Below are 10,946 nucleotides of genomic sequence, written 5' to 3' on the forward strand. Positions count from 1 at the left end.
ACACAGTTGAAGGACTGAAGAGAGTGCCTTTTATGATCTGAACCAAATGGTTCTATTGCAGATTTGCTTCTTCAGTAATTCATAGAATACAGATATCAAATTCTCCTAGTTAATATCTCCTATCAATATTTCCTAGTTAGCAATCTCCAGTAAAAATGGAATAGTGGTTAAGATCAGGTCACCTAATTGAAACAACAACTTTGTATAAAAAAAAGTGTTTGTTTCGCACCTTTTCTGACCCCTGGACATTTCAAATTACTCTACAGACAGCCATTTTTAAAATCACATTGCTATTGCAAAATAGAATTGCAGTGGTCAGTTTCTGAACAGTAAGCTCCAACTTGACAGAGAGAGAGAGCTGTTTGAAATAGTGCCATGGGATCTTTTACATCCACTTGAACATAAAGAAAATACAATTTGCTTTGTGTCCCTATATCAATTCATCATGGAACACAAGTTACTGTTTGAGGAGAAACTACATTTTATTAGAATGCATAATTTTAAGGTTTCAGGTTAGTTTTTGATTTTCCACTCTTCGCATACACAATTTAATTAAGCCTAAAGTGTAATGAGGAAAAAAAAGATTTGTTTGACATGATGAATATTTCATCTGCAATACTTGGAGATGCAATCATTGTTTTTTTTATTCTAAAAAGCAGCTATTTTGTAAAAGGTAATCATCTGCAAAGAGCATTGAGTTAAATGATAAATTTTGATGATCTAAGAAATATTGGTAATGGTTACAGCAAGAGCTTATCTTATTGTTGTGAAATATTTATAATTTTTTATATAACTGGCATATTTTGTTCTGACCAGTGCTGCTTATACCGAGGCAGGTCGATGTGCTACATTGTTAATATGTTGGCCCGATTTATGTGCTTGAGTTCTTAGGTGAGACTTCAATCCACAAATGTCTTATTTCAATAGCAACAGTGTGGTGAAGTCTATTAACATCCTGGGAAGCAAGTCCTATTATAACTACTCTTGGATGAGTGCCCTACACTTTGAACTTGTTTTCAAACAATATTATGATGTATGTTTCTGATAAAGAAGCTATATCAGGGCTTCCAAAAGCAAGGGCTGAAGGAGAAGAGGGAGCTGTGACCCCGAGTGGGTCGTAAGCTGATATTTTGGAGTTGCAGTTTTTGAGGCTGCTGTGAAGATCTATCTCGATGCTTCAAGCTCCAAGGTCTCTGTAAATCCTCATTTTGTTTAATAACAGTCAACTTAGACAACTGCAGGTCTTTAAGGCCTGATTCCTGCTGTTGCAAAACAAAAATCTTTGGAAAAACAGGTTTTAAAAACCGAGATTAAGTACTTCATAACACACTTGGAACCCTCACCATCTTGCCACACCCCCAACTGCTCAGATTTTCACTCTGGGGAGAGGTTTGAGAAGCAATGATCTATATTCTAAACATTGTTTATTTCACCACAAGACCTCAATTTCCACTTTTTGGTTTTGATTTTAAATGCAGAAATGGCAAATAGATCTGCTTATATTTGGAGAAAATGCTTTTTAAAACAATTGCATGGTAACCTATTCTCTGTGTGTGTGTGTGTGTGTTTGAGAGAGATCTTGCTGCCTTATCAATATTAAATACTGTTATGGATCTCTCTTCCCCTCTCACTAATTAGAGTGACCTTTTTTTTTGAAGATATTTCCAGCTGCAATTTTAGAATGAATTATTTTGAAAACGTACTGTTAAATGGTTTTCCTGAGTGGAAGAAATTGCCTGCGGTAGTCCAGGGGTATATAATTAGTAAGGATTGATAGAAATTTGGGAGGAATTGTACAATCTTGTCACATTTTCAGGTACTTTATAACTTATAAATATGTTCACTGCTCGTGATGACTAATACGCAGCAAGGTCCTCCAAATAACAGATTAATTCTCTGTTCATCTCGTGTTAACTGGTTATGGGAGGTGTGTTATTTACAACATTGGGATTCCCTATTTTATTTTTTGAATATTAAGTTAAGATCCTTGTCCAACTGAAAATGTCTTAGTTTAATATAGCTGAAAGATGGCTCTTCTAACATCAGTGCTCCAAATTGCTGAATGGGATTAAAATCCACCGCTTGTAATTTACAGATGTGTATAATCACCAAGCCAAGCTGCTACATGAGCAATAACAATAGCAGTAGAATGATAGAATATTATTTTCAAACAGCTGATGGTAAAGTAGCATGATTTTTAAAAGGACTTTTTCAAATATTCACTTGCGGGATGTGGGTGTTGATGGCTTAGAGAAGGTGGTGTTGACCTGCAATCGCCTGGTTAACCTACTAAAGCTATAGAAAGCTAAGAAGGTCCAGAGTTTCCAACCTTCTAAGTTATTAAGACTACATATTTATTGACTACTTTGCAAGGAATGCTCTGCATGTGTGAAGTCTAATTTTCAGCAAAGTAGCTGAAGGCATGCATGACTGATAAGTAGTGCACTTGTGATGGGAGCTCATTATGAGTTCTTGGTTACACAGGCATTTAGAGAAATGAGATACTAATGAGGTGTATGTAAAATGAGTTATTTCTGATGGATCAACTAGATGAAATTGAAGCATTGAATGCAAAATTGAACATAACTTATTTAAAAGAAGCAAAAATGGCCTTTAGTAGAGTGATATGCTCTTCTTGTCAGATTTGGGAGTTTAGGGAGAGCTTATGTGTTACTGAGAATTATATCTGCAATAAATACCGCTAGTTGCGAATCCTATCAGATCAAATGGATGGTTGGAGAGACAGAGACCGTGAGGAATTTACAAGAACAAGGGGATGTGGTGGATGGCAGTTATAGGAAGGGAGAAAAATTGTAGATACAGTCACATAGATGGGTTAGCTCCAGGAAAGATAAGAGAGGTAGGCAGGTAGTGCAGGAAGCTTCTGTGGCTATCCCCATTTCAAACAAGTATGCTGTTTTGGAAAATGTAGGGGGTAATGAATTTTCAGGGGAATGTAGCACGAACAGCCAAGTTTCTGGTATTAAGACTGGTTTTAATGTAATGATGGTACGTCAGGTTCCAAGAAATCAATGTGTTGGGGGACTCTCTAGTCCAAGACACAGACAGACATTTCTGTGGCCAGCAGCGAAAAATCAGAATGGTATATTGCCTCCCTGGTGCCAGGATAAAGGATGTCTCAGAGAGGATGCAAAATGTTCTCAAGGGGGAGAGGGACCAGCGGGATGTCATTGTACACATTGGAACCAGTGACTTAGGAAGAGAAAAGGATGAGATTCTGAAGGGAAAATATAGAGAATTAGGCAGGAATTTAAAAAGGAGATCCTCGAAAGTAGTAAGATCTGAATTACTCCTGGTGCTGCGAGCTAGTGAGGGGAGGAATAGGAGGATAGAGCAGATGAATGCATGGCTGAGGAGCTGGTGTATGGGAGAAGGATTCACATTTTTGGATCATTGAATCTCTTCTGGGGTAGAAGTGGCCTGTACAAGATTGAATGTGAATTGGAAGGGACTAATATACTGGCAGGGAAATTTGCTAGAGCTGCTCAAGAGGATTTAAACTATAAGGTGGGGAGGTGGGAGATAGGAAAAAGCTCAATCTGAGACTGGTACAGTTGAGAACAGAAGCGAGTCAAACAGTCAGGACAGGCAGGAACAAAGCAGAGAGCAAGGTAAGACTGATAAATTAAACTGCATTTATTTCAATGCAAGAGGCATAACAGGGAAGGCAGATGAACTCAGGGCAAGGTTAGGAACATGGGACTGGGATATCACAGCAATTACAGAAACATGGCTCAGGGATGGGCATGACTGGCAGCTTAATGTTCCAGGATACAAATGCTGCAGGAAGAACAGAAAGGGAGGCAAGAGAGGAGGGGGAGTGGTGTTTTGGTAAAGGATAGTGATACTGCTGTACTGAGGGAGGATATTCCTGGAAATACATCCAGGGAAGTTATTTGGGTGGAATTGAGAAATACGAAAGGCATGATCACCTTATTGGGATTGTATAATAGAGCCCTAATAGCGGGAAATTGAGAAACAAATTTGTAAGGTGGTCTGAGTTATCCTTAAGAACTATAGGGTGAGTATGGTAGGGGGGATTATAACTTTCTGAACATAGACTGGGACTGCCATAGTGTTAAGGGGTTAGATGGAGAGGAATTTGTTCAGTGTGTATAAGAACATTTTCTGATTCAGTATGTGGATGTACCTACTCGAGAAGGTGCAAACCTTGATCTACTCTTGGGAAATAAGGCAGGGCAGGTGATTGAGGTGTCAGTGGGGGAGCACTTTGGGGCCAGCGACCATAATTCTATTAGATTTAAAATAGTGATGGGAAAGGATAGACCAGATCTAAAATTTGAAGTTCTAACTTTGAGGAAGGCTAATTTTGACAGTATTCGGCAAAAACTTTCAAAAGCTGATTGGGGTCAGATGTTCGCAGCTGGAAAATGGGAAGCCTTCAGAAATGAGATAACAAGGGTCCAGAGACAGTATATTCCTGTCAGGGTGAAAGGAAAGGCAGGTATGTGTAGAGAATGCTGAATGACTAAAGAAATTGAGGGTTTGGTTAAGAAAAAGAAGGAAGCATATGTCAGATATAGACAAGGTAGAGCAAATGAATCCTTAGAGTATAAAGGCAGTAGGAGTATACTTAAGAGGGAAATCAGGAGGGCAAAAAAGGAACATGAGATAGCTTTGGCAAATAGGGTTGAAAGGAATACAAAGGGTTTTTACAAATACATTAAGGACAAAAGGGTAACTAGGGAGAGAATAGGGCCCCTCAAAGATCAGCAAGGCAGCCTTTGTGTGGAGCCGCAGGAGATGTGGAAGATACTAATCGAGTATTTTGCACCGGTGTTAACTGTGGAAAAGGACATGGAAGATATTGAATGTAGGTAAATAGATGGTGACATCTTGAAAAATGTTCATATTTCAGAGGAGGAAGTGGTGGATGTCTTGAAACACAAAAGTGGATAAATTCCCAGGACCTGATCAGGTGTACCCTAGAACTCTGTGGGAAGCTGGGGAAGTGATTGCTAGGCCACTTGCTGAGATATTTGTATCATTGATAGTCACAGGTGAGGTGCCGGAATACTAGAGGTTGGCTAATGTGGTGCCACTGTTTAAGAAGGGTGGTAAGGACAAGCCAGGGAACCATAGACCAGTGAGCCTGACATTGGTGCTGGGCAAATTGTTAGAGGGAATCCGGAGGAACAGGGTGTACATGTATTTGGAAAAGCAAGGACTGATTAGGGATAGTCAACATGACTTGCTGCATGGGAAATCATGTCTCACAAACTTGATTGAGCATTTTGAAGAAGTAACTAACAAGATTGATGAGGGCAGAGCGATGAATGTGATCCAAATGGACTTCAGTAAGGCGTTCGACAATGAGAGACTGGTTAGCAAGGTTAGACCTCGTGGAATATAGGCAGAACTAGCCATTTAGATACAGAATTGACTCAAAGGTAGAAGACAGAGGGTGGTGGTGGAGGATTGTTTTTCAGACTGGAGGTCTGTGACCAATGCAGTGCCACAAGGATCGGTGCGAGGTACATTACTTTTCGTCATTTATATAAATGATTCGGATGTGTGCATAAGAGGTATAGTTTGTAAGTGAGTGCAGGTTTATAGCTCTTTAAAAGTGGAGTCGCAGGTAGAAAGGATAGTGAAGGTGTGGGGTCATTGCAGACATTCTATTTTGTTCAAAAAGCACAATCTGCAGGCAGTCACTCCATGTACCATTTGGAAATAGTGCCAGTCTGGCTCAAGATTAGGATCCAGACAGACTCTAACCTTACATCTTGAATGCATTGTCTGAGCTGAGATGTCACTTTGACCCCAGCACCAAGGATATATTTCCCTCCCCTCCCCTATCAGCTTTCCGTAGAGACCACTCCCTCCGCGACTCCCTTGTCAGATCCACACCCCCCACCGACCCAACCTCCACTCCCGGCACCTTCCCTTGCAACCGCAGGAGGTGCAACACTGGTTGGGTTGGTTCGTCCGGGTGGCCCAGAGGTGCTCTCTGAATCGCTCCGCAAGTAGGCGGCCTGTCTCCCCAATATAGAGGAGTCCACACCGGCTGCAGCGGATGCAGTAGATGATGTTGGTGGAGGTGCAGGTGAATCTGTGGCGGATATGGAAGTTTCCTTTGGGGCCTCCAGCCCGGCACCGCCTTCCTGTCCTGCAGTCTTCTTCTTGTCCTCTCCGCCTCCATCCTACTCCGACCTATCACCCTCACCTTGACCTCTTTCCACCTATCACATTTCCAACTCCCCTCCTCCAAGTCCCTCCTCCCTACATTTTATCTTCTCCTGCTGAACACTCTCTGCTCATTCCTGAAGAAGGGCCTGTGCCCGAAACGTCGAATCTCCTGTTCCCTGGATGCTGCCTGACCTGCTGTGCTGTTCCAGCAATAAAGTTTCAACTTTTTCCATAAAACCTTAAGTTATCTGGAGAATGTGACTTGAAAGTAGTTTTGGTACTTGCATATTAATGGATCAAACCTTGCAACTCATTCTAAAAGATGAATGACTTAACAGCAATCTAGGTCCATTCAGTAAATCATTTCAGTTACATGACACTGATCTTTTGCTTTAAATTCTGTGTCTTATGATCCTACTCCACAGCCAACTGATGACGGAGCAGCGCTTCTTTAACTTTATAGTAATGAGAAAGTTGCAAAATTAACCTACGGTTTTAGTTTACCTCTTGGATAGGGAGGAATGTGTGTCAATCTAAAATATTTATATCCTTGACATTACTGAAGCCAAGATGCGAAACAAGCAGAACAGTCTTTGCTTCTTTCTCGCTCCTGATATCATGAATTGGATGCTAGAGTTCCTAACTATACCTTTTGTTACAATCTCCTTTATAGATTGTCAATAATTTCAAGATAAATTCAGCATCAGTAATGAGCTGAAAGAAGGTCAGTAGAGATTATGTTTTGGTAAAAGAAATATTGGAGAGATTTTTTAAAAATTCATCAAGTTGTCTTGATCTGGAATACATTGCTTGAAAAGGTAATTGAAGCAAATTTAATTTTCAAATAGGAATTCAATAAGTACCAAAACAAAAACTGTTCAAACAAGCTAGCCCTTTTAAAGAAAAACCCAGTTAAAGTGGGTCAAATGCTCTTCTCCATTCTTGCATCAGGCTATAACTGGACTCCAGTTTATCTAAACCTTTGCTGCCAATATCTGACATTATTCCACTTGCCCATCATCCAGTTTCACTGACCTATTTTGATGGAGTCTTGTATTGCCTCATATTTAACTTAATCGTCGAAATTCCTTTATAGTTTTATTCATCCCTTTCCCTATCTCCATCATCTTCAGTCCTAACATCCCAATTCACTCTACTCTCTTCTGCATTCCTATACCATACCAGAGTTCATGTGTCTTGATTCAGCTATATAGCATATAGTGTTTGATCCCAACATTTCTCTGACTCTTTATCTCCTGCTTGTACTTTGACCAAGTTTTTGGTGCCCCATTCCAACATTTTCCTTTGGTTCAATATTTTGTTTGATTATGACTCTTAAAAGGTGCTTTGGGCCTTTTTGCTATGTTGCTAATGCTGTATAAATGCAAAATGTTATCAAATTCACAGTCCCAAAGCAATGACTTTGGGACTGTGAATATGATTGTTGAGACCACTGAGCTGTGCATAATTCAATGGTTTTAACTTGCTTCTCTCTACAGAGATTGGAATGCATAGGGAGTAGATTGAGAGGTTTGAAAAGCAATAATTGAAATGGGGGATGGATAAAGTTGTTGATGGAGAGATAGAGTGCTTTGTAAGTAAGGAATTTTAAGGGAGTATGTGGAAGGACTGTGAACAAAAGAGGTTAGTGACAAAAAGAACAATGAATGAGTGCATCTTAGTTCAGCACCGGTTGTTGGATGTGTATTGGTTTTTGACTTCCATAGTTCTGTGAGTAATTGGAACCAGTACATTTATTTGGTGTAGTTTAAAGAAATGTGACTTTTAGAAACATGAACTGAGTAAAGACTCCGATCCTACATCATAACTGACCTTGTACAATTTGCTCTATTGTGGATTAAGTTCTGGACATTTTTCTCTGTTTTAAATTTGAGTAAAGCTGAAATATTGTACTTATTCAGTTTACAATGTCCTACTCAACCTGTCCAGTTTCTGTTGCCTTTCCATATACTATATAGCATGTAACATTCCACAAAGGTTTTAATTATCCTTGTCAGCATGTAAGCTGTTTAACTTCGGGCTTTTAAGTTCAATGTTTAGTTAACAATTTGATGAAATGAATCTGTTTTGGCTATGAAAGGTTGCACTAATTAAAGCAGCACAGTTAACCATTAGCAGAGTGTATTTTGCATGTTGCACACACTCATAATAGTTTAGTGTACTTGATACTTAGAGCACTTCCAAATTTAATAATTTGAGACAGTACAACTTTTTTAATAAATATTTTTATTGAAAAGAAATTTTCGGGTTTTTTAACAAAATTACAAAACTAATACAAAATAGTGTAATCACTTTATAACATAATAACAATACTATAAATAAAGAAAAAAGCTATTAATGTACTCTACAAACTACCAACACACTAAGTATTTTAAAAATCTCTATATAAAAAATCCACAATTCAGTAAATAACTAACAAAAAATAGATAATTAAACATTCAAAATAGAATTATATCAAGCAATAACAAGATAGCTTAATTTACATTCAATAAAGTTACAATCTTCAATGCACTCTCATTGTAACTCCTGATTGATGGGAGCAATAGTGAGCAGGCCCGTATTTATATGGGATTCTTCCTCCCAGGGGGCCCCGAACCGACAGTTATCATCTCCACAGCGAGATAATACGGCCGATACATCAGCATTGACATAGCTCAAAAAGGGTAGCCATGTTCTATAAAACATTTCCATTTTTTGGTGCACCATATTCATAAGGAAGTCCAGGGGCAGTGTTCCATAACTATCCTATGCCAATTAGTGTGTCCTGGGGACTTTCCGATACCCAGCTTACTGAAATGTTTTTCCTCTCACAAAAGGAAAGGATAGTAAACAGTTTCTTCCCATATGCATCTAGAGAAGGAAAATTTGGGAAACACAAAAGGAGAAACACTGGATCCAACCCAATCTCCATTCCCAAGATCTTTGCCAAGGCATTTGCCATGCTATCCCAGTATCTGTGGATCTTGTGGCACGTTCACAAACAATGAGTGAGAGTACCAACTTCTACTGTACACTTAGGGCACATTGGGGATGCTCCTATCTTAAATTTTGCAAGTTGCTCTGGTGCCATATGGGCCCTATGAAGTATCTTCAATTGAATAGCTTGAGTCCTATTACAGATAGAGACCCTCCTGGCATTTTCCCAGATATTCTCTCACATCTCTGAGGAGATTTCCACCCCTAATTCTTAAGTCCAGGTTTTATATAGTGTTCCATATCCTTCAACACATTATTACCTCGCGAATGATAGAGAGTACTGACCAAGGGGGCATCCACCAGCCGAAGCACTCTTCACTCCAAATCCGATTTATAAGGATTGGTCATCAGTGTGGTCTTTTTCTGTACGAGGTCTCATACTTGGAAAATATTGCAAAACGTCCTGGCTAGGCAACCCAAACTTCTGATGCAATTGTTCAAAGGACATCATGACCTCCCCATCGAATAGATCTCCCAAGCAGGTGATTCCTCTGGCCTCCCAAAGTTTAAAGTCCGCGTCTATCAAGCCCAGCTGAAATCCCAACATTCCCTCCATAGGAGTGAACGGGGATTTTTTTGTGGATTACCCTCACCCTGTCAAATCATCCTCCAAGTTTTGATTGTGTTTAGGACCATCGAGCTTTTTCAATGATCCGTGACAGGTCTCATCTTATCCATAAACAATAGGTTGATGAGGGGGCATTTTGCCTGGGAAGCCTCGATATCCAACCGAATTGATTGGCTCTCTCGTGATCCACAATCAGCCACATGTGATAACAAGGAGCTCAGTTGGTATTGCCTAAAATCTGGAAAATCTAGACCCACCCTATCAGCATAAAGAGTAATTTTATGCTTGCCTGATCCTACGTCCGGGGCCACTATACTGGGGTCCATCTGGATAGCTTCCGCCAGCGGTTCGATCACTAGTGTAAATAATAGTGACGATAGAGGCCACCCTTGATGACAACCTCTATGAACACTAAAACTATCTGATCTTACATAAGCACCACTGCTTTTGGGTCACTATATAGTACTGCGCCCTATTTGGTAAAAGCCTCTCCAAGGCCAAACTGCTCCATGATATAAATATGAGATAATCAAGCCCCACGCATAGGCCTTGGCAGTCTCCCACATCACTGAGGGGTTGCTGGCCGTACCTAAGTTGATATCCCAGAAAGCTTTAAATTCCTACGAAAAGTATTCTTTGAACTTACTATCTTTCGGTTGGAAAGGGTATATACGCCAGTGCCAGGAGTTCACCTCATCACCACCAGCCTTGACCTCCATATACACTGCCGCATGGTCAGAAACAGCTATATTCCCTATTTTGCTGGGCAGTATAGAATTCAAAAAGGTCAAAGGGATAAAAAGCATATCAATTCTGGTATGGCACTTACGTGGGTTAGAATGAAAAGTAAAATCTCTACCCTCAAGGTGAAGACATCTCCATACATCTACCAGTCCCAAATCTTTAATCAAATCTACCAACTGCCTAGACTGCAGAGATATACCCACAGAGCTCCTAGGCATTCTGTCCACCTTGGGATCAATGATACAGTTGAAATCTCCCCTATAATCATGTGACGCGCCCCAAGGGCCATCAATCTGGAAAGCACATCTGTCACTAATTTAAAAGGATGGGCCGGGGGTGACAATATACATACTCCTAAATTCCATACTCCTCTCCATATATTAGAGCTTTAAGCATTATAAACTGCCTGGACTCGCCCTTCATTTGGCTTAACATTTGAAAAACAAGATTCTTCCAGATAAGAATG

The sequence above is a fragment of the Chiloscyllium plagiosum genome, chromosome 7 (genome assembly GCF_004010195.1).
Source record: "Chiloscyllium plagiosum isolate BGI_BamShark_2017 chromosome 7, ASM401019v2, whole genome shotgun sequence".
Classification (NCBI taxonomy): domain Eukaryota; kingdom Metazoa; phylum Chordata; class Chondrichthyes; order Orectolobiformes; family Hemiscylliidae; genus Chiloscyllium; species Chiloscyllium plagiosum.